The 25,383-nt window shown below is 34.4% G+C and overlaps 1 protein-coding gene across 10 annotated transcripts in view; it reads right to left on the bottom strand.

Moving 5' to 3' along the window:
* MEF2C (myocyte enhancer factor 2C) overlaps nt 1-25,383 on the bottom strand; it is a 135,203-nt gene that overhangs the window by 79,025 nt on the left and 30,795 nt on the right. The window lies entirely within an intron of this gene.

Genomic DNA, 25,383 nt, shown 5'->3' with positions numbered 1-25,383 from the left:
AGAAACAAGTTTTTTCCCTTTTATAATCTTAATTTACCATATTTGTATATTTATATATTTTTAATAGAACAGCACAAAGTTTTCTGAAACACGGAAGAGGAAAAAGAAATCTGAATAACATGAATTTAACTGTTCTTTTGAAATTTTTGTATTAGCTCCATAGTGCAGTAAAACTATTGCCTTGGAAATAAAAAATTAGTAATTTTAAAACAGAGCCTGGTATTTCCTTATTTATCTTATTTCGTCTCTCAGCCAACTTGATAGATTCTCACAATATGTTACATAACACTAAGCTAATATCCTGGTCATTTAATCCATTATTTGGCTCTGATTCAAAGCTACTGAGGTAGAAAAGCTAGATTTCACTCTTTCTGATCCTCAATTTTCCTTTGATTTTCTTTGCATACATTAAACTTTAAGCTGCTCAAGTGTTTTATCACTCTAAGAAAAAAAAGGTTGATGAATAAGCAGTCAGTCTGAGTTTTCTAGCTAGCCACTATGATGTAATTAATCTGTTGAGCAAAAAAAATGTTCAAGGATAATACTTATGCATTTCTGTACATGAATGCCTTTTTATATTGTTTTCTGGGCATATTTATATATATCATTACTGTAATTCAGAACACAGAATGTTGAACAATTCATATTGTAAATATAATAAAATGTAGATTGCAAAAATTCTTTGTTGCTTTTTATATTTGAAAACAATAACTTCTCACTGCTTAAAAAGATACAAAGGTTGTGGTTATATTTGCAACAACAACAAAAAAAGAGTTAAAAAAGTCCAAAACTTTGAAATAAATTTATTTTTTAAATGTATTTTTAAAAGTCTTTCTCCAAACAAAGTTAGGAGACTGTCTTATCTGATTTTCAGTGTTGACAAACAAATCCAGTGTATTTTTAGAAACAATTTTAGATTTCCTTGGATTGGGTTTCTTTCCTGTTTTTCCTATAGTCTTACCCCCGACACAAAGCACAAGTTAGAATGGTGTTTCCCGTGCACATGCAGGGCTCAAAGGAGTCTAACAGGCTTTCTCTGTAGCAGAAAACCCACACTCTAATCCACAGCAAATGCATATGTAACAACTTCCTTTCCTTTCATTTAGCTGAGGCCAGTGCTATCGGTTTACAGCCCTCTGTCTGCCTAAGCTTCTATTCACTGCAGGGTGGAAGGTCAGGGTGGGCAGATTAGAGCAGTGGTGAGGTTAGTGAGGATGAGCTGCTCTGCAGATCAAGATGCTGATGCTGAGTGAGTTCAGAAAAAACTCAATACTGAGAAAACTCTGTCAGGAAGGATAAAAATCTTAGCAGAGGAGCAGTATGTTGAGTCCCTCCCACACAATTACCAGTTCCATATTTAAGACCAGTCTTCAAACAACAGCAGCTTTTACAGACAGTTTAAAGTCAGAACCTTAAAATTCCTGTGATCTACACAAAATTATCTTAAAGTAATTCATGCAAGACTTGATAAGCAGAATTTTGCATATAACATATAATTAGGTCATCCGCATAAAATATATAATTTGCAAAGAAACATAAATTTGCTTAAACAGGCAGTGAGTTAAGTTTCCTTGCATGGATTAAAAAAAAAAAAAAAAAAAAAAAAGTCTTCCTGTAAGTCCTAATTTGCATTTTTCCTACTAGTTTAATTTCAAATAAAAGTTTTTCAATTTTTGTGGCAAATCTATTTCCTTTTAAAAAACCCCAAATTTCTGCTATTCTTACTACTACTACAAACAAACTGGGAAGCCTGTGGCATTCCCTATATCTCACATAGTCTTTTACCCAGACACACAGACACAGACATGCACATATATGGACGTATATATATGTATATACACACACACACCTGTCAACACACAGTCCTTCAAGTGCTATTCTTACTATGTGTTTGCTCATAGTTCTATATATTTCATTAGTACATACATAAAAAAGATAGCTGGACTGATTTCCACTCAGTGAAATTCAGATAAGTAAATCAAGTCATCTCATGCAAGGGCTGTAACCTTCAAAGGCTGGTAATTTCCAAGTCAAACAGAATGTGAAGAACTCTGGAGACCAACAAATCCCCACGGCTGCTTGGGACTTCACCAGTGCTCTCAATACCTTTTGAAAGTTTTTGCAGGATCAAGGATTGCAGTATTAAGTATTTAAAGTTCCTGTTAACTGGTAAATTTTTATTTCACTAACACTAATAAAGCATATTGACTAGAAAAGTTGAATGTACTACAAAAGTCAAATAGTACTGCAGGCTTCAATTATCCAACAGAATCTAAAAAGAAACTTTGTTGAAGTAGCTCCACATAAAAGAAACCTTCCAACTTAATGATATAATCACATGCAAACAAGTTGCATTTAAAGAAACACAGTTAGATGCTATTGTGTTATAGTTTTCTGCATTTTTTTTGCAAAGCCAAACAGCAAGGAAAAAACCAAAACCAAACCAAAACAAACTGCTTACAAAAAGAGGAACTTCATTTTTGGCGGGCTTCTGTTCACTATTATGATTTGGCAGAGGTAGTGGTAGCTGACAGAGGATTGATCTGAGCCTTGAGAAGGGAAAAGAGCTAAAGGAAAAACGCAGCAAATCACTTGACTGCTCCTGTCTCTCTTTTGAACACTCACACACAGACATATGTGCACACATATACACACATGCACACCCGCTATCCTTTCTTTGCAACACAGAAGAATCTTGACAGAATGGCAGGAAGCACGCACAGAGCAGTCAGGGAAGGATATTATGTCAGCAACCACGAACAATAAAAGGTGTAAAGGTGCTTCCTTCCCTAAACTGTTCCAGAAGTGCAAAATGGGAACCAAAACTGTCCACTTCCTTCTCCACGCAGAACTGTCTGAATCTGCTCTGCTGCAACACCCCAGACAGAGAGTCCTTTGAGAAGTTACACCAGGAGCAATAAGGAGTATCAAAACAAGACAGTAACAATATTTAATTTATAAACAAGAAGGCAGCCAGAGAAAAACCAAGTTAAAATGTGCTAGAAGTTAGGATTTTCATGGCTTTGCAAAAGTAACAAACTTGTCATAAGGATGTCCTTGTTACTTTAAACAGATTGCATTCTGAGCGGATTAATTAGGTTAAAACTGAAGAACAAAACAATATTTTTTTTATTATGCTGATATAAGGAAGTAAACAAAAAAGTGCTGTTCCCTTTTTCTTACCATTCTTATCTTGATATATACAAGTAACTCTAAAGGTCTATGAAATCTTTTTATGCAAACCTGTTTTCTCAAAAAAGTTTTGAATCTCTGTCTAATAATGTGAATGTACTGAGTAAGCGCACATCGTCTACTTTTCTGATGAAAAATTAGCTGCAAAAACTGCAACATAACCATGAACATCAACAGTGAGGGACACATATTAAGATAAAATGGTCACTCAAATTTTTCTGTAAAATCCCCGGCTATGTTCCACACACAGACAAAGACAGCTACACAGTGAAGAAACAGCTGGGCATACTGCATCAATTGAAGACATTACTCATTTTGTGTCTGTCACCTTGAGCTGGATATAGTTTAAAGAAATGCAGAGAAGGGTGAAAATAATTAGCATATATCATGTTATCTGACTGAGATCAGCTGACATTAAAGAGAGAGGTGGTTCTTCACATTTACATGGTGGTTTTGTTGCCTGGTCATTACAAAAGATACAGTTTGGGTCATTAACAGAAGGTTATGATAAAATTATATATGTCATCACCATGGCAATATACCAATAAAGCAAAAATGGTACTATCTACAGTATGGTTTTCCAGGCAGAAAGCCATGAAAAATGAATCTGAGTCATCTTAAGCTTTCAAACATCTGTCCACAACACTCTGATTTAGAAATTAAACATAACCTACACTTATGTGTTTTGATCTTATGGGCAGGCTGCCATATGAAAAGGTTGGAAGAGAGTTCATTTTAATCTACTAAATTTAACTCTCAAGAGATCATGCATTTGGCTACAGGAAATATAAAACAAACTTTTACACCATAATGGATATATTGTAATAGATGAAGTACTGGAGACTACTGGAGAGACAGTAGTCAAACCAAAAATGTCTGTACACAAAGAAAATATTTGTAATCTGTAGCTACCAAGGCTTGTTATCGTTTCAGTCATCTAACCTGACTTCTGACTTATGGCATGAGCTTAATTTATAATGCAGAATAATTCAAGGGCAATGAATTTCTGAACCACGGCTGGAGTAAAATGTTCATAAAGTTGCAAACTACAAAATCATTCCCTATATCTAAGTTGTTACTTAGAAGTTTAAGAGAAAACTTAAATAATTTGATTTGAATTAATATTTCATTAATTTTTCAACTGATTTTCTAAGCACCTACTGGACTTTTAATATTATTTCACTCCATTTATTTGTTTATTTATTTAGTTTATGTATAAAGGATAGTAGAAAGTGTTTACTTTAAATCTGAGCTTCCGGAGTTATACCTTATTTTCTTGTTTACATTTTAACATATTCCTAGTATAATGACAATGTAGCAATGAATTGCAGAAAAATTCCTCTCTTGCAGCTGAGTTACTGGCTTAATCAATACCATTATTTTCTATGCCTTGGAAAAGCCATGAGAATATTTTGCAATGTGATTATTATTTTTGTTTTCAATTTGGAATTAAACATTTTGAAGACTCATTGTAAGAATGCTTCAGACAGCTGTGGTCTATGTAGCTTATAATTCAGATACAGTACCAAGTTATCTCACAGAGCAAGAACTTGTGCAGCATGGGTGGAAGAGTTTCTTGTTTTGCAAAGTTCCCCTGAATTTTTTTTTTGGGGCAAACTAAATATCATTGCCAAAATAGTGGAGAAGATGATACTTAACAGTTGCCCTATTTCACTATGCCATAGAACCTGCTTTTCAAGAGACTGAGGTATCCAGACACAGAATACCTTGTCTGTAGCTGCTTCTCTATTTAAGCCAATCCATGGCTGTATGAAAGGAAAAGAGTGACTTATCTTACCTTTCACAGAATGTGCTGAGAAGCATCCATCCAGCATAGTGAAGAAGGATTTTATGAATATTGCATGCATGCTCTACCAAACCTGGTCATGCTAGTAAAGAGCCATGACAGAAGACCAAAATACATCCAAGTGATTGTGGAATTTGCCACAGATGGTGAGTCATTCCTTGCAGCAGTACACCAAAAGAAGCAACCACCAGATGAAAACTGTTTGCCTGGACTCCAGGCATAAGATATGTGCCTGCTATGCTTGATGAAGAAAGGAAGACTTGGCTAATTTACAACATTTCTGAAGATGGCTAAAATGGACTATTTGATTTGTGAAGCAAAGAATGCAGACACTAATGCAGATTTTAAGGAAAGCAGTTAGGTCAAATGATGGTATAAAATATATACCTGTGAAGAGTCAATTTTAAAACTACAATAACTATTGGGTGGTATTTCCATGTGTACCCATCACCCAAAAGAAAAAAAATAAAGGAAATAGTTTGAAGAAAAGGTCTACATGTTTATGGTTAGGTTCATGATGTACCCTTAGCAGCTATACGGACATAATGGGAGTGTGACCAATATAAATGGAATAAGACCCATCAGGTACTCCAGAGACTGGCTCAAGCATAGCAGTTTCTTCAATTAGACATGCTAACAATAAAAGGGGAAAAAAATAAAGGACTGAAAAATGAATCATCTAATTGTTTTGAAATGGAGACTGCCTACGAATAGAAACCTGACTGAAAATGGAGTCGAGAAATTGGACCATTGCAAATTCACATAGGAGTCTTGACAGTTTTGAGCTAATAATTTGATTGGATTGCATTATAGTTATTAGATGCATAAAGAATACAGTGAAAGGTGTTTCACAAATTCAGTCTGTCATTTACTGAGCTAAAAAGAGGAAGCACTTCAGCATTCATCAGGGTAAGGTTTAGCATCTTGTGAGTTTGAAAGGTCTTGGAGCTACTCTGATTTGGGTCTATTTGTATTGAAAGACATCTTGCACACAAGGTAAAATACTAGTGCTACAATGTGGGAGCACTCTTAAACAAAAAGGACTTTAAAGAGTGCTGGCTTATTACAGGAAAAGTATAAGATCTCTAGTGTTAAGTTATTGCATCACCTGAAAGCAATCTCTGACTGTGGTTAGATCTAGATGTACAGATTTGTTAGTAATGTTTGTGTGTGAGAAAGTCTGTGTAAGTTATATCCCCAAAGCAGCTTTTAAGAATCAGGGGATAATTCCAGGTATTATTGGAAAAAGCTGTATAAGACAATAGCAAATCATAGTCTGAACTTGTGTACAAGTGCTTAGTAATGCCAATATCAGTAACAGGCAATTTTAGATTTCCTCTATTGAAGAAGTTATGGATTAATTCTCAAAAGGATTATTTCCTAAGAGATTCCTAAGAGGTAAGAATTTCTGCTTATAATTTGCTGAATTGCAGAAATGCAAGGAAGCTTGGCACATGCACTTAGACAGTGTCTGTCTGAACTATGGTCAATGATCAGCCTAGAAGTAATAGATGGAATGGATGGAGAAGAGAATTAAATTTTGGATAAAACAGATGGACTTGTCAAGATCTACACAGGTCTGGTCTCATTTGTTTTCATCCAACAAGCTTCAGAGAAATTTTATGCACTCTGACCCAGGATTCTCTTCTCACTCAAAGAATCCTCCTTTGGAATCCTCCAAAGGAATCCTCCCTTTTTTCACTGTAGTCATACACATCTATTTTTAACAACCTAGCTGAGTTCTGCTATTCCAGGTTTGTGCTGCACTACCACTTCATCCCTGTGAGGAGGAACAAAGACTTGGATTGCAGGAACCTCATAATCATATTTTGAAAATGAATATCTTACACATTTGCAAATAAATCATTACAGGAAGTTTTTAGAGAAAAGAGAAAGCTTTTGGAAACTATTTTTGTGGCAAAAATAAATAGAAAAAAACCATAGTAAGAACCCAAATTGTCTTTAAATTACCAAACAAATAAATGACTGAGGACTATAATTGGTTCAAAGTTTAAGCTGAAAGTTAGGAAGGATGATCTAAGGAGGTAGAATAGAGGAAAAAACTGTGGATGAAAATACCATAAAACCAGGTACATTAATGTAGAAATTAAGAGAAAAAAAAACTGAGATGCAAGTAAGTTCCTCATTGTAAGAAAATACGTACTTCTACCGGAAAACAGACTCTATAGAAACATTGTCAATGGGGTTAATAAAAGGAATCCTTTCCAACATAATTAAGGTGACAAAAATTGCCAAGGTAAAGCTTGAACCAAATTTAAACTGTTTCATGTTTGTGATGGGAAATATCTTGGTGTGAAAACTGTATAAATATGTTGGGGTGGCATAACGTTTTTTTCTGAATTGGAAGTGTGGCTTATGGTGTTGCCATTTTAAGAGTAATTTGAGTAATGTCTGGAAGATGAAAGAGATAGAACTTATAAGGTTATTGCTAGTAAGCATAACTTCTGTGATCTTATAGTCCTGAAAACTTGAAAAAAATACAGCAAAGAGCTCTACTGATTATTAGTTTGTAAAGGTTTGTAACTTGTGATGATAAGGAGAAGCTGAATATATAGAAACATTGGGAAAGAGCTCAGCTGGTAGGATAGGGAACTCAAACATTAATACCTGATAATGGACATCAATTCTCAAGGCTTGTTGCATTTAGAGATATAATAAAACTTTGTAAACAAACAGTATTAAGGAAATGTTTGAGTCACCTATCATTTCCCTGCCCTAATGGCAACCACCTGTATAATACCCTGAATTTGGTTAGCTACTCAAGCCGAAAATGGACAATGACTCTTAACATGGTTCACCTTCCTACCAGAGAAATGAGGTAATGAAACATGAAAGATTTCACAGGTGTCCTGAGCCACTGAAATTCCACTAAATCTGTACAAACATTTGGAGTCCCATGGAATCTATGTATGCCAGAATCTCAAGGTAATTGATAGTACTTTGCTGTATGTAACACCTACCCAGGCTTGAAAATTTTGATTATAATGGCTCAGATATTTTTTAATTTACTTTTTGCTATTAGAACTTGTATGATGCAACCAGCCATCCAAATCCATCACTGACTCACCAAAGATGGAACAAGTCTCAGACAGACGTGACTTTAGAGAATATTACTGATTTCTATGTTAATGATTTTTATTTCTACTCCTTTTAACTCATACCAACATTAGAACAGATCCATCACTAGTACTGAAAAATAAAGTCAGGTAAACATGTAAGCAGAGTTAGTACCTAAGGAAGACTAACAATTTTGGAAAAAATCAGTTACCTTTATGTTGTATAATTCTTTGGCTCCTCAGTGTACCGCAAACTGATCCTTTCTTTCCAGCTATAGAAGCTGGAAAATGAGATATTTTATCTCTGTCTAGAAATAATTTGTCCATGGTATTAGACTATTTTAGCTACAACTATACTACCACAGAAACAAAATGTTTGTTTTCTTATAATATAGACCTAAACACATAACTCATATTTAAGTACCTTTATTAGTTTTTTAATGTAACCTCAGATTGGTATATCCTTCATCTGGTAATTTCTTTCTTAAAGAGAAATGATTAGACACAGAGATGTTCTGCTTCCCTTTTTTGTATATTCAGTTATAGAAACACATCTTTTTCGCTTTAATTCCCGACCTTCCCAGAAATGTCAAGAATTAAATATGATTCTTCTGAAATGTAGACTGCACAACATTGTGGAGAGCTGCTAAGCTGTCTTTTTGTGAGAATGCTAATATGATAAATATGAGTATAAGAACTATGACACTCCCTGAACTCAACTCCTTACCGAGAGACAGCTGCAGGTTGTCTGCAGGAGAAGGAGGAAGGGGAAAAAAAAAAGCAAGGAAAATGTATCTATCTTCCCAATGACCATGACAACTCAAAAGTCTACATTAATTCTTCCAATCCCACTCAGATAATTTTTTTTTCCCAAGGACAAAAGGAGATGAAATGTATGTCAGGTACATAATAAGGCTAATAAAAAAAAAAGAAACCCCACACCTGCATTTCACTGCAGAGAAGTGAGGAACCACCTCTGTGAAATATATGTCCTTCCTAATGGCAAAGCTCATAAATTAGGACAGGTTACTGCTGTTAAACATACAAAACACAGACAATTTAAGTAGAAACACACAAATTCGGAATGGATTTGCTCTGAAAGAAAGGAGAAAAAAGGACAGTGACACTGTAGCAATGAAGAACTTACAATTACAAAAAATTCACAAGCCACTTGATAGGAAATAAACCTTGCACATATATTGCCTTGTGCCTCACGTCTGCAATTCTGCATGTTCAGGATGAAGCATCTGTTGGAAAAAACGGAATGTTTTGACTACCGAGAAATAAAGTATGTGGCCATATCTGTTAGTGCTAGCACGCCACATATCATTGGCTGAAGCTATTTGTTTTCTATGTCCTGGCTGCATCTTGACAAGAAGGATCTCTCTATGCTGGGAGATCCGAACTGGATTCCCACTGGTTTGAAACTAGGAAAATGCATAAACAGATAAAGCTGCTTGTAAGAAAGGAAAGGTAACATGGAATTTGCCATGTAAAAAAAGTAGAAAACAAAAAGCCTTATGAGAGAAAAAATGTCTGAAACAATTGGCTTAAAATCTCTACTGGGGAAGGAAATTTCTGTTCTAGCTTAGTGTGATATCTATAAATTTCATTTTTGACCTTACTGGTTAAAAACTAGGCAAACAATAGATATATTTCTGTTAAAAATATTCACATGAAAATAGAGAGAGAAACCTAAGATAACACACTGAGGAGTTATGCTGTGATATGATAAAGAGCTAAAAGAGCTGCAGCTTTGTATCTGCATTAGTTACAAAGACATAAATAGCCTCGTCTAATTTAGTGTGCTGCTCAACCACATCATAGTTCATATTTAATTTTTGAAAACTGTGCTAGGTAACTAATTCATACTTTCCACATGAGGATTTGATCTTCTGATTTTTCACAGAATTGGAGTCTAACAGCTCTCACCTCAAGCCTTGTAAAAGCAAAATTTCTACTGAAAGGGATGGTGTTTACCACAGAGGTACACCTGCTACTGTCCATAACTACAAAAGCCACAAGTGAGCATCATGCTCTGCTTACAGAACCTCAGCTATAACCACTCCATTAGCACATGCAGCTGGATTTATTTCTTATTCATATACAACACACTGCATTTGGCAGAAGCCAATGCAAAAAGTCAACACTCTTGACAAATATCAGAAGAACAGAAATATACAAAATATGCTTAATTTGCAGAAGGAAAACACAGAGGAATTTGCTTGATAGTCTCCATTCTATCTTCAATGAGCATTTTGTTTTTCTAATAGGATCACTGCCAGCATTGCTCATCTTATTATCCTAAAAGCATGCAGAAAAAGCAAAAACGTAATCAATACAAAGATACATTAGCTAAATCTTTTTGTGGCCATGGAAGTGCATTACATTTTCTCAGAAATGGTACTTTTTGAGGTCTATGGATATGTAAAATGATTTCTGATAAAATATATCCTTAGAAACAGGCGGCTGTGGCAAAAGTAGCAGGCAGCATAGTTCAAAGAATTGGATTCAAGGTGGGAATGCAAGCATGTCTGAGATGTGCTCCTTTTTCTGTCAAAAATATTTCATGTCACCTTCATGTTTTACTCAGTTTCTTTGTTGGAACCTGTGGATTTGGTCATGCAAGTGTCCTGAGAACTTAGTACAGTGAATATGTATTACGCAATAGAGAAATTCTGAGGGCTGTACTTCTCTGGCATAACCAGTGAGTATGTAAACAAATAAAGAAGATAATTTAGAATATGTGAAAATGTATAAAAGCAATCTTAAGGGCCAAGATTATGATTGTAAAAGCATTAATACCTGTGTTTGAAACCACTAATTTCAGAAAGTTATAATTACCTGGTATACCTAACACACTTATATATGCATGATGTTCTAGCTCTATCATCCTTTATGCTAATGTATATCTTCTTGAAATAAAGACATTTGACAGTACTGTCATATAAGGTCCAGCATGATACGCAGCAGATGCATCAATTTCCTGTTTCCCTCTCTCTCTCTCACAGCATCCTAATCAACCTAATTAAAGCTCAGTTCATTTGAAATCTCAGATGACAATTTTTTTAACTCTATCCCACTGTGGTTGTTTTATAAGGAGAATTAAATTTGATCTTCTGACAGCAATTATTAAATGATCCCAACTGGCCCCAATTAAGACACATGGCTCACAGGCCTCAAAATCCAAGAAAGTGCCAAGCCCCGTCATTCACATGTATATCTCCCTTTACCTTGTTTTATTTTCTTAAAGCCAACTAAGCTCATGTTAGCAAGTAGAACTGAATGCCATCGGTAGACTAATTCAATGCATCACTTTACTTTACTTTCACTGACATTTTGAAGTAGGGACAACACATTCAAAATCATCATTTTGAAACCTCTCTCTAATTCAATTCACCTATATTTAATGCTCTTCACTGTGCTGCATGTGACCTACATATGCTTAGTTGTAAAATACTGCCTACAACAAGCAGTCACTAGAGAAACGTGTTAAATACCCATGGTCTGAGTTTTGCACTGCTTGCAATTCTCTTTATAGTGATACATATCTTCTGTAAATATTTCCACTTGGTTGTCACCTCTCTACTGCAGAAATTCAAAGAAATGTGATGTTCATGTAAATTCTGAGGTTAAAATTTTTTACCTTTAATTTCTGCTCTAATTTTTGCACACATGTTCAGTGATAATCTGTGAAGAAATGTTCCCATGATTTCACATAAAGGCAGGTAGCCCGAGGATTTGAAACTCATTGATTGTGTGGTACTCCAGGGAAATAGCTGAATTAAAACCACCCTCATGGGACTGAAGTAGCTTCCATACACATCTGGCTCTTATTCTAAACTCTAACACCTGCTTGGAAATTTAACTCCCATCTTTTCTCTGAAGAACAAATGGGACAGATTTATCTAATGCCATTTGGTTTAGGTCAAAGCTGAGCTGTGTAGTGTTCCGCTAAATTAATTGCAATGTAATTGATATTGTTTGACACAGTTTTATGACCAGGCTGCTCTCTCACTATTACAATAGATAAGATTTCATATTTCTGCACATTCACCCTAAGTACAGCTTTGAGTAAAAATATTAAAATACAGCACACATTTTTTGTCTCAGTAATTCCAATGAAACATTGTATAAAATAAGATTATGTGTACAGGTATCATTAAAAGATTAAGTACCAAATAAAAAATGCAGCAACTTTCATTATGGTGGTTTTTTTTCCTCAATTTCCATAATTTACATACTGAACAAATATAAGCATGATTTTTCTTAACATAAAAAAGATAGAAAGACAGTAACTTTCAGTGCAAATATTTCTTTACTAACAGGAAGATGTGCAATTTTATGTAAAGTATAATTAGATACATTTCCTATTGAGCTGGGAAGTACACTTTTCTTTGGTAAAAATTAAAAAAATTAAAGTGAGGCCAACCACTTCTCAAGTAAAATATTTTTCTTTTTTTTTAAACTAACAAATATTACATTTAGGAATTAAAAAACCATGGGTTTCAAAAAGCAGGCAGCAGTTTTGCTTCTGGAAATGCTATATGACATCAGTAAACTTGAATGCAATAAAGCTGAGTTCTAATAAGGCATTAAAATTTCTGAATATTAAAAAATATTTCAGTATACTGCTAATTATTTCTCATTGTATTCTAATAATCCCATAAAAGATATTATTTTTAGCCCTTTTGCTGAAACCAGCAAACCCTGTAACAGATTTAGTGCCATGAGCTGAAAATATCCTGTGGAAAAAACTCAGTATAGAGATCAGATCAACCCAAATCCTGCCATTACTCAGCACTGCAGTGACGTGCAGATGTTTGTAGTCATTTAAGGAGGCAGTGGGGGCTGGAAACTCTACATACTCTACTCCAACATGATTGCAATTGAACCTCATCAAAGTAAGAGCTCATAATTTGTCACAGAAAACAGCCAATTAACATATGTTAGAAAAAAGCTCCCATAAAGATAATATATGATTAACGATCCAATGCAGCTGTCATAAATCAAGTCTGCATTTTAAAAAGTAGTATCAGCCTGGGCTTCTGAATGTTTACATTAACAATGGAGACTGTATTTTGAAAAGCTACAAAGAAGAGGCCCCTAGTAATAGTACTACTTTCAGCTTTGGAGTTAGAGTTTTGAGAGATCCAGCTCTACTTGCAGTTCGGGTTGTTGTGCTGTAAATAGTTAAGACCCTTGTCAAAACACAATGACTATTTTGTTTTAGTGCTGTTTTAAAATGCAGACCTTCACTGTGAGTGAGGTGGCCTTCATTGATGTACATTGCTGTCAACACAATCCTCTCAAAACACAGCATCTCCTTATTTCTACCAAAAATGCACTGTAAAGATGTGCATTGTAGCCCCAGGGACAGAATTGTGGTGCTGGCTATTCAAATGCATGGCCCTGAGTGAAACTACACCCTAGCCAGTCCTGTTATTTCATATTTACACTGTTGAAAATGAAATCTCTATGCTCCCTGCAACAGTTATTTGTATAAAGAGAAGGATTTAAAATAGTTTACACATATATATGCATGGAAAGTGAAGCCTGTTGCTTTATTAAGATAGAACTTTGACTGTGATGCCTAATCTGAACAACTATCTTTACTACTCGTATTTTGCACAGCAATATTTTAATTCCTGAAACACTGCATAAATAAGCTGCTATTTTTTTACAAAACATTATGCATTTTGCTTCCTGTTATCCTTTAGGATACCATGTGGCAACCAGCAAATTCTGAAGCAACTTGAAAAGTACCTTTTTTGTATGTGTGTGCATATATCAGCGTGTGTCCTTGTCTTAACATGGTGTTGTAAAAAGAAGTGCTTCCTCTTCTGTGTTTGAAAGAGATACAAAAAGCCCAAGGTTTTGAAACTCAGTAGTCTGACTGGACATTAGTCCCGTATTTTTAAAAACGCTCAACTTCTATTCAGTCATACATGGTTAAAACCAGACAAATTTTAGTTGGTGCTAACAAGAATAATATAATAACAATGGTATTCTCCAGAAGTGAAATGTGATTATTTTTAAGGTCCTTTTCTCACCTTCTAAGTTCTTCAATGATTCAGAAATGCTGTTTCCAGTAATGTTACAGGCTGGAGTTTCTGTCATCAGCACAAAGTTAATTCTCTTAAACCAGAATTTATTATATTGTTACTGAAGTGTCCAGTGACTACAAAGCTGTGGATTCACAACCCCTGAATTGCAAAGATTTTTGAATATGCTAAAACTTAATATGTTGAGAGGTCAAAAGGAAAACTGACGTGTTTAAAGCTAGTGAGCATGTGAGCATGCTCATGGGAGTAAGACTGTCTCTAAAAGATCAAAAGCACTGATACTTCTGACCCATTCACATAGAATAAAATTGGATAATATTTTTTGGCATTCCTCACTATGTTACACTATGATAAAAAAATAATCATTATGAATCATTGCCCCTTTTAACAAAACACTGTGAATAATATTAAGGTTATGCTGCCTTTTTTTTTTTTTCCTCAGGAGGGTTTTCATTGATTCCCAAGCAATCAGTAACATTTTTGATTAAGATCTCAGAAACAGCTGAAAATCCCAAGGCTTCTCTACGACTGAAAATTCATGACTTGGACTGTCCCCAACTAATGACAGTAAACTATGAAGCCTCAAGCAAAAGATATTAATTTCAATTTTGAAATGAACAGATGAAAAGACTGGACAAAATACATTCCATATCTACTAATTGTTATGCCTATAACAGAAAATTTACTTTTGGTCCTAGAGACAGCTTGGGGTAAGTAATAATATTCAAGGTGCAAAACAAGCAGTACTTTACAAGTGATACAATAAGCACAAGACTCAGATGAGAACTGTATATTTTTTCTTACAGTTTTTTTAGAATAAAACCACATTTTGGATAAGACAGATTCAAGTTTAGTATGTCTTCCTGATAATAAATCTGCTTTAAAATCTGCAAACAGTAAAAGCAGAATAATTATAACAAGTTCTTAATTGTATGGAAATATTGTGTCAGAGTGATTTCCTAGCTTGTAAACCTAAATTACCTCTCTTTGTAGGTAATATGAAGATAATTTTATAACTAGCTAATGCATAAATGACCAGTAAGTATCAGTGCACTGCTACTAAACAGCATATTTTCCAAGAAAATGTATCAAATTGTGGTTTACTTATCACAATATCTCCAGGTAAAAAATCTCCAGCATATTCTTTTGTATCTCAGATATAACAAATTATGCATGATGAAATACTGTAAGTACATTCATCCTGCTATCTATCCATGCTGTGCTGCAAAAGTGAAAATTATCTGAGTCAGTAATGGCTTCTACTAAATGGAAATGTCAACAATATTCCATAACCTAATTCAATATGTTTTTACAATTATTTCAAAATTCAGAATGTAGAGCATGCAAACACAGTTCATGAAAATAATATCCCACTTCCTGATTGCTTTTGTGCATATGGAATTCTGTTGGAATCTTTCTACTGATTTTTACAAGCTGAGACTTTGGAAAAAAAAATGAGAAACACCGTATTAAATGCCCAAGACCACTTTAGTATAAAGGTTGCAGACTATAAATGGGCTTAACCCACACATCTCTATGGTATTATCCCATTTAAATAAAAGAAAAATATGTTGGTGTTTCTCTCAAGTAAGTCCACTGGTTGGTTCTGGAGGGGAGAGATGAGTTGCCATGATGTGGAAGGCTCTAAATCCTCACAGATTACATCAGTGTTATACAGTAACAAAGCATCACAAAAATTGAGCACAAATATTTGAAATAGTAATATTCATCATCATCATCATCCTCTTACTCTCTACATGCAATGTTACTACAAAGATTCTTCTCATGTTGCTTAGAGATGAACACTGAGGAATCAAAGGCTCCGTTCTGCAATTTTGCATGAAACAGCTATAAAATACTTTGAATATATTCAAGAATAAATTAGGAAGTTTAACAACTATAGCTTTGTGGTTAAAATTTCTAAATTACTGAGAAATTTGGGATAAAATTACTGGGATACTTTGGATATTGTCATGTAATTTTAATCATTCAACATTTTCCCATACCAGCTCATGAATTTACTTTTCAACACCATCACCCTGAGACAAGAACTAGCTGATTTATTTCCCATGTTAGACCTTGCTGTTCAGTTGTCATTTTTTACTTCGCTCCAATAAACGAAGGCAAATCTCTTGCTGGTTTATAAGTTTAGTGTGGTTTTGGGGCTGTTTTTTCAGGTCAAAGTCTTTACTTTTGCATTTTTTTGTTTGTTGTCTGTCATCCTTTGATGTTAGATTCCCGAATAATTTGTTCCAGTTCACAGAGCAGATTCTTCAGATGAGAACCATGCGTTAGCAAGTCTGTAGCTCTTGCTGAAACCTCTTGCAGGAATAAATAGAGCTTGCAGCAAATCTACATGAGGTTGCTTCTGAAAACCCCACTGCTGCATGAGTCTGTAGAAATAACCACTGACGAGACATATGCAAGAATTTGTGGTATGAATTCAGGTATGTACAGACTGGTAGTTGTAAGCCTTACTGTACGATACCTTGTCTCCTAAAAAAACAAGGGAACATGACATTGTGTGTTCTTTTGCCAATTTGGTTAAGCTACTGTACCACATTTCCCTTCATCAATCAAAAATACACTGATCATTATGTACAGAGTCATGTCCACGGTAGGCTGGTTTTAGATGGATTTAAAATGCAAAGTTTTAAAACAGTTCACTCCGCTCAGCCGGACTTATCTGATAAAAAGCAGAAGAGCAGCAAGAACAGAGAGTCTTACACTACCTGGAACAGACTGTAAGGATTCTTTCAAAATTAAACAGGCTTTACATCTGCCACAGACAAAGCATGTTCTTCATCAAGACAGATATGCATGCGGGAGAGTAGCAGTATTTGCTTGTTTCCTAAACCCTAAGTCAGAGCCATGCTATGCTGCCATGTAAGAGGGTGAGATTAGATGTTCATCTTTTTAAGACTTGTCAACCTCAATCAAAGAGGTGTCAAATACTCTTAAACTGTATGGTGTACGGTCACCCTCATTAATGAAAAAGACACTTCCCTGAGTTGCTACACTCAAACCAGCATGTGCTGTGATCCTGTTGATCCTGACTAATCAGGGTCAATCTGGGTCAGATTTATGTATTGCAAATTCTTTAGGACAGGGACAGCATCTTCCTATAAACTCCAATGGTGCAAAGAATAACAGGTTAAATAATGGGCCTTTGGTCATAAGACTTTAAACCTGTACAGGTAATAAAATTAAAGACATTTCAACCAATGATGTTTTGAAGACACTATGCTAACAGAAAAGAGTGTGTTACTAATGAATTGCAACCAAGATCCTGATCACTGAGAATGTTATAGATACCAATTAATTCTATAATGATTTTCATATGCCTAACATACTGGCCAAACTCCATATTGGAATTTGTTCTGCCATACAAATTGTAATGCAGATGAAGAAGACACTCTTTGCTTTTTGGTTTAGACAGATTTCATAATGTTTTGTCCTCTTTGAAGTGTTAGCACTTCACCATGGCTCTGCCTTCAGAGTCAGGTGAACTAATGTTGTTCCTTGCTCATATTTTGCCTACAGTAAGTTTTGTAGAGGCCTATTTCATATGCAATTAGAGAGCTTTTTTATTAACAGGAATTTCAACTTATTTGAAGTGAGCACAGCCTTTCTCTTGTACTTTTCTAGAAAAATAACAGAAAAAAAGCTTATAAGAACTTAATTTCAAATTAATGAACATTAGCGAAGACATAAATTTTTTGCATCCACCTCCCCTAACAATGAAATTAATATCTACATTCAGATAAAACTGATTACAACACAGAGTTTTTTGAAATATCAACTTATGGATGATTATAACAATGCCATGAAAGAAAACTATAGACTAAACCTAATTCATTCTTGAGCATTTTCTGAATAAACCTAGAATTGTCTTTCCAAGGCTGAGTCTCTGTCCAGTTTTGTCAAATACCAACACTGACTTTGAGTAGATTGTTTAATGTTTGCTACTGGCTGTACTTCTTAATCCTGAAATTATAGCCTGTAAGTAACCAAATTAGTCTTCCATTTTCCAAGGTACACATGGCAGAATTCACACATACAAAAAAATTAATCACTACATTTTATATTCTGGTTTGCTGTTAAATCTGTATAAGAACGTATTGATATATTTGCTTGTATTTTTACGGGGTTTTCTCCCTGAATTTTGGCCATCTTTCAAAGGAAATAAGTGAAACTTTCTACTTGACAAGGTAAAAATAATTTTGGAATACAGTAAGTAAAATTACATGAAAACAGGTTATGTTTTGAGCCTTGTCTCACTGAAAGAAAACTAATTTGTGAAAAATATGGTACAACATACTCAGTATATTATGATTATTAGCAAGAATTTACATGTATTTTAGTCAATATATGTTGCGAGATTGATTTTTTATAAGTATTATTAACTTAAATCCTTTGTGAAATTCACTGCCACATTGGTTTAGACTACTGCTGGACTTTTTACATTTTACTGCAGAAAGCAGGCCCAGTGTCACAGCTGTGGGGCTTGTAGCTATGTAGTAGGATTACATGTCATGCACATTATGAAAACAGGAAGTGTGAAGGGTAAATATGTGCATTGCATAGAAATAGTGACTCATCTCAACAGTTTTGTGCACCTGTTGCAGTGTGCAGTGATTTTTTAAATTCTTCCCTGTTCATGGAATAATGATTGGTAATAAGTGATTTAGTTCTACACCCTTCTTCTCTTCTGTCAGCTAGAAAATAATGAAAAAGTTCCTAGTTTGCATTTTAGGAGTGACTATGTAGTCTCCGTAACAGAAAATCTGATAACAATGTAGTATAACATTTTGCTGTTACTGTCTTCACTGAAGCCTAAGATTTTTAAAGATTAGCACAGCTCTTCAGAAAATATTTTCTACAACTGGAGTCCATTTTTAATCTCTTGCTGCTTATCAGTGATTTGATCTGATATTATGAAGCAGGTTACCTTGATTTACAGTTTAAAGTATCGGTTCTGACTTTTTGCCTCCATGCATGTGTATTTTATTTCCCTTTTGCTGTCCTTAAAAGATAAATACATTAGCTAAATAAAATGAGGCAGAAAAGGAAAACACTTCAAAAACATGTAATAATGTTCCAGCTTTTGCATATATTTTAAGTAAAACTGGAGTTTAAATGAACATTATATGTAATGTCCTGAAGAGATGAAGCTTCCACTAGAACCAAACACATACAGGTTTAAGCAATTGAACAGATCTGATTTTTTCAGTCAACTGAGTTTTCTGGTGTTTTCCATCTTAGTATCTGAACTCATGGCAATGCTCATGGCACCACTTCTTTTATCCTAGATTCTCTGTTTGTAGTAGTGCATTTCCTTTGATAAAGGAGGTAAGTTCATCATTTTAGTTCATCTTAAATAGACTAAAAATATGTCCCTGCTGCCACGCTGTTAATTCTAATGCAATATTCCAGCTTTAAGTCACTATGCAACACAATCTGAACACGTCAAAATTAATGACAGAAAAAGACTTCAGAAGTAATCTTCACTTATGCACTTCATCAAGTTCCAGGGTACTACAATAAGGACTGAGATCAAATGAGAAACAGAGCATTTAAAGTCCTGGGCAGATGCTAGTCCAAATACATTTGTTCAAGGTACAAAGAAAAAAGAAAATATGCATTCCTTTGTTAAAGGAATGGCTTTTTTATTAATATCTAAGATATTAGAGAGATTGTTAAAAATTTATCCTCTCATAAAGATTAGTTGTGCAATGCTGCCAAGGTCAGGGTTAGGCTGAGTTATCAGTCACAGACTGGTTAAGTGCCAGACAAGCAAGATAAGCTGCCTTTTTCTCCTTTCTGTACTGCTTAGCAGCCAGTTTCTAATTGCATGCCGAAAAACAGGTAATCAAGTAACAGTTTCCCTCAAGTTTGAGATAAATTTTGCATTCTGACACACTTCTTTGTCAGTTGTATAAATTTATACATATGTGGGGCATAAATCCCAGAAAAAAAGTGACTTAAGTATCCAGACAAGAGTGAAAATAATATAAAATATTGTCATTCTTTAAGGATAATTTTGGGTCATCTCAGTGCGATTCTTTATCTAGCACAAAGTTGCAACCAGCACTGAAACACATTATCTATTATTGAATGTAGTATTGTTATGCTTTTGATTTTCAGCAGTGTTTTAGGAAACACTGAAACGGAAGAAAGTAATATTTAACAATGGTCTGTAAAATGTGCTCTATATCTTTCCTAGTACTTGATCAATATTCTCATTGTGAGCATCAGGTATGACTATGAACTATGAACAAGTAGTATGTTAATATTGGTTATTCAATCCTTGAACTCTAATAGAGCTATTTCTGTCCTTTGAATAAAAATAGATTAACACATCTCTTTTACCATTTTGTATCTAGGGAGAATAAATCATAAGCAAAAGAATGCACGGTATTCCATGATGCCACAATAAAATTTGCTCATAGTGCTATTAAAAACACCACATTCTGCTGGGATTGTGGCTCAAAGCTTAATGATTAAATTACCCTTAAGACTACCCAATAATGAGGATTTGTAAATTCCCAGCTTAATAATATGTAATACTTCTAGATTGTTTCAAAAATTTTTTGGGCTAAAAGGTTCATTGATATTGCCATTGACTGTAATCCATTGGAAGATTACTAAAAATAACAAGACAAAAAAAAGTGAAAAACATCATCAATATGTTAATCTTACAGAGCAAGGAGTTTGCACTGAAGTAAAATTTAGAAAGATCTAAATGTAATGAAGTTAGCTTCAGGTATGCATGCCAAATTCCCCCATTTACTTTTCTTTTTTTTCTTTTTTTTTTTTTCCCGAAAAATAGCTGATTTGTAAAATTTGATGTAAGAAGAAGAAACCACCTACCAACAACTTTCTTTCCCCACTTCAGACTGGCTTTCACTTTGTAATACTACAATCTGGAAAATATTCTAAATTCTGCTAATTTAAATCAGATTATTTAAGAAACCTGCACCAATGAGACAGTGTAAAATTCAAAGGATTAGAAATAATTTAAGACTTACAATGCATAATGGGAAGAAGAAAGGCATACTTCCTTGTAAAGAAGAGGAATAAGGATGCAAATACAATTTTTAAAAATACATTAAATTTAAAAACCAGTGTGTGTATTATTTAATAAGCAATTATATTGACATACGGTTTACATTAACACAAAAAAGCTCATGCTCTAAACATGAAGTCACCATTAAGAAGTCACTATCCATAACTACAGCAGTAGTATGCTTAGGTTACTCTACAAATAAGGGAAAAAGAAAATTTGAAAGAACAATTCCAAGAATTACTGAGAGAAACTGGAATAAATATGATCCTAATAAAAATTACACTGAACAATAAGAACAGAGAATAAAAAGTAGCCAAGAATGTATATTTAATTTTAATGTTTTCTGATAAGGAGATATGGTTCAAGACAGATTTCCTGGGGGAGTTCCTTAACTGAAGACCTATCACAGCAAAGGACATAACTTGCCAACCTAAGATGTGATGCTGAGATTCCTAAAATGTGCTGTGGGGGTGGTGATATCTGTCAAGATGATATTTGTGGAGGAGTTTTTGAAAATAGCCAGGATCCAAACCATTAAGAATTTAAAAATTAAGGCAGCAAACTTTAAAATCAAACAGCTACTTCATAGCAGATTAAGTAAATGAGTGAAGGTACAAGGCAGATGATTGTACTTGCTCAAGACAGGATGGGAGTGTGTCACTGCATTCTGAACAGGCTGCAAGTGACAGAGCTGAGCTGCTGGAAGCCTTTCTAGGAGAGAATTACAATAATCCTCTCCATCAAAAGGGCATGTGCTGCTGCTATGAGGTCATCACAGGATAAATAAGGGCACTGTCCGCATCAAGCACACCACTAAACAGACATTTTTCAATCTCATTCACTGCAGAAATCTCCACAGAGAAGAGGGGGAAGAACTGGATATGAAATTTTTACTACAATTACTTACTGCTCTCAAATCCCCAAATCAAACTGTAGTGACGTGTAAAAGGAGAGAGAAATCTCCTAAAGAAAACAAATACACGCTGGTAAGATTTTTGCTTTTGCTGTGGCCAAGGCAGAGATAGCTGACAATACTGCCTATGTGAAGAGTTACATTTGTGGAATCCCTTGTGTGACAGTCACCCAGCTCCTTATTGCTCAAACTGGGACAAAGTTTTTGATATTTAACATTCCTACAATATCCACCATGACTTCATGACATGATTTTGGTGTCTGCCAAACTAACCTTGAATGTCAGCACTGCTTTGCAGGAGCATAAAATATTTTATTATTAGTCTGATAGCCTGTGCCACAAAATAGTTGGCTTATCCCAGAATCCCAGAATACTTAAGGTTGGAAGGGACCTCTGGAGATCATCTAGCTCAACTCCCTCATGCAAGCAAATGAATTAGCATTTGGAATATAAAGTATTTTATTTCCTCATGCTTGGGCAAACTAAGATTTTCTTGCATTTACACATGTTGAATTGGCTTATAAACTGAAAAATGTATTGTAAGTAACAATACACAAAACCTCCTTGTGTTCATAAATCATGAAAAATTTAAATAAGTATATAATGAAAATGTCAGTGGGTTTGGTTCATCAAACTAAATTAAGGTAAAAAAATGATTACATGCATTTTTAAAACATTTTTGTAAGAGTTACATTTTGAAAGCACATCAGATTATTCACATTATCTGTGAATTAAAAGTATTAAAAATTAAGCACTTATCAGCCCCCGATGAACAGTAAGTAACTTTCTTAAAAGAGAAAGCTTATGTGATAGATACAGTTTATGAAACTTCTAGTAGCATGATTATTAAAAGTAACAGCTTGTACCCCTGTAGCCTGACTGAATTTGAAAGAAAGTTCATAATGGAGGGGGGGAATTAGCTGATGAACTTATGTCAACTATAGCAGTAGCCTTCATGAATAATTCAATATCTGCCCCATCCCCTCTATGTCTCAACAGACTAACAGCTGCAGCTCTCAAATGACAAGTGCTATTTTTTCAGAAGCTTCTGAAAATAGTAGACTGATTATAAAATAATGTATATAATAAAATTTTCTCTCGCTGCTTTTCACTTATAACCTACAGACACTGGTGAAGTTTTACAGCAAAAGTAGGAATTTTCAAATGGAATTTTTGGAGTCATGGAGAATAATGGGAAAAGAATTCAGGTCTTCTACTAAAAATTCGGTCCTTTATCTTAACACAGCTACAAAATATACCCAGATTACTGTGTTCCTTAAACCTCATTTAGAGCAGCTTTGTACATGTACAGGCTACAAAATTACGCTTTCATAACATGTACCTTTGTCATGGCTTCATGCAGATGGAAAGAAACTTTCTGGTCTGAGGTTTTAGTGTCTAATGTTTTCTGTGATGTGTTGTGTGAAAATGTCACACTTAAGGATGCCAGAAATACAACATGTTTGGTGAATATTCTGATGTGGAAAAGAGTTTCTATTGAGTTAGAAAGACTTCGGTAAATGGGAGGAGATGCTGAAGGAAATAGTAACACAAGTTTCCTTGTGCAACTAACAGCCTGTCCCACTAGTCCAGTTTAGGAAGAGGCTTTCATAGAATGTCTTCTCACACCTCAACGATTCAGAATAGAGGCTGTATAAATCTGCTTTTTTTTTTTTTTTCTTATTAAGCAAGATAGGCAAAGAAACCAAAATCAGATAAATTCTACTCACTCAGAAAAAGACCTTCTACAGTCACCAGGCCTTACTGCTTAAAGGAAGAGATCTCTCAAATAAGAAGTTTGTGTAAACAAGTTGACTATTTTTCTGTGTTATTATGTTACAGTGTGTATTAAGGGAAGGAAAATATTAGCTTAATGTAATGCTGAAATAGCTAAAATTTTCTGATTTACTGAGAAGCTGTTGTATGCAGCAATTATGACTGAAAGCTGTAGTGGAAAAAATCTTTTTGATGACACAAACTTGATGCTTTGCCTTTTTTTTTTCTTTTTAAAAAATATATAAATTATATATAATTTTGAAATGATATATATTATATATCATTTAAAAATATATAATATTTCTGTCCGTAACCCAGCTTCTGCTTGTAGGAAGCATGCTGTATGCACAAGAGACAAAAAACCCTTTGCCTTGCATACCCTATACAGATAAACACAATAAAAATTAAGAAAATATTGAAGATTTGAAAGTGATCATGCTACCAAGAGATTATATGCTCCTTAAATATCTGCTTTGCCTTCTTGTATTGAACTGTTTCTCTTCTCAGCTCCAGAAATGTCCTGCCTCTTCTTGTTCAACAAAATGTCAGGATCTTGCAGTGGTTGAATTGCCCAGTGGGTCTGGTATAGGCCTTACTTTAACTGGGGTGCAAATTATATAACTGAATATTTGAATAAGAGTTTCATGGCTTGAATTTTTTTCAGAATCCAAGTTCTATGCCCTACTGCTGACTTGTCATCAAAACATAAAGAAAGTGGAATTATACAGTAGACTGCAGTTTAAATTGCCATTTCTAACATACTGAAGAGAAAGGTTTCATTCTATCACATCAAATGTATATTTTCTACACAATAGAATCTACACAATCAGGAAGATATAATATACATTACGTTTTCACCTACTTACATTTCATATTTTCACACTTAAGTTTTCAAACAAACTAAAGTGGAATTATAAGCCCTTGAAAACAACGCAGCTTTCTGTCCTCTTATTTTTACATTTTTTAGATAACAGAAATAAAAAACTGAAACAGTTATGGAGATAGTGTATTTGAAGGCTTAATGACACTGCCAATGAAAAATAAAAAATAAAATGTTATTAGATAGCTTTGTCAATTAAGCTCAATTTAAGATAATTTAGAAGTGTTACCACCAAAGAACTGCTTTGTCCTCAGTCATATTAACACTGTCAACATGTTTAAATTTGCTGAATAATGCAAAAAAGTACACTCAAAATTATAGTATTTTTCTTCAAAATGATAAATTTATAATTAAAACATTGTCTGTATTTTTGCCAAGGACAAATTGCAACAGAAACAGAGGCCATAATAGAATTGACCATATAATTTATTACTGACATTTTTGTATATTGAGTATTGTGATGAGATTAAAAATTATTCATTTTTAAGGTATCTCTTGCACTGCATAGATGCAATTCTGAGATTCTGAGACCAGCTTCTGAGATTTAAGCAGGTGGAGTGCGACTGCATACCACAGCAAAGTCTGTATGCCTTGTAAGAGTCAG

This window comes from Aphelocoma coerulescens (assembly GCF_041296385.1).
Source record: "Aphelocoma coerulescens isolate FSJ_1873_10779 chromosome Z unlocalized genomic scaffold, UR_Acoe_1.0 ChrZ, whole genome shotgun sequence".
Lineage (NCBI taxonomy): Eukaryota > Metazoa > Chordata > Aves > Passeriformes > Corvidae > Aphelocoma > Aphelocoma coerulescens.
Note: the sequence above shows the minus strand (reverse complement) of the source record. Positions and strands in the feature narration are given on the sequence as shown.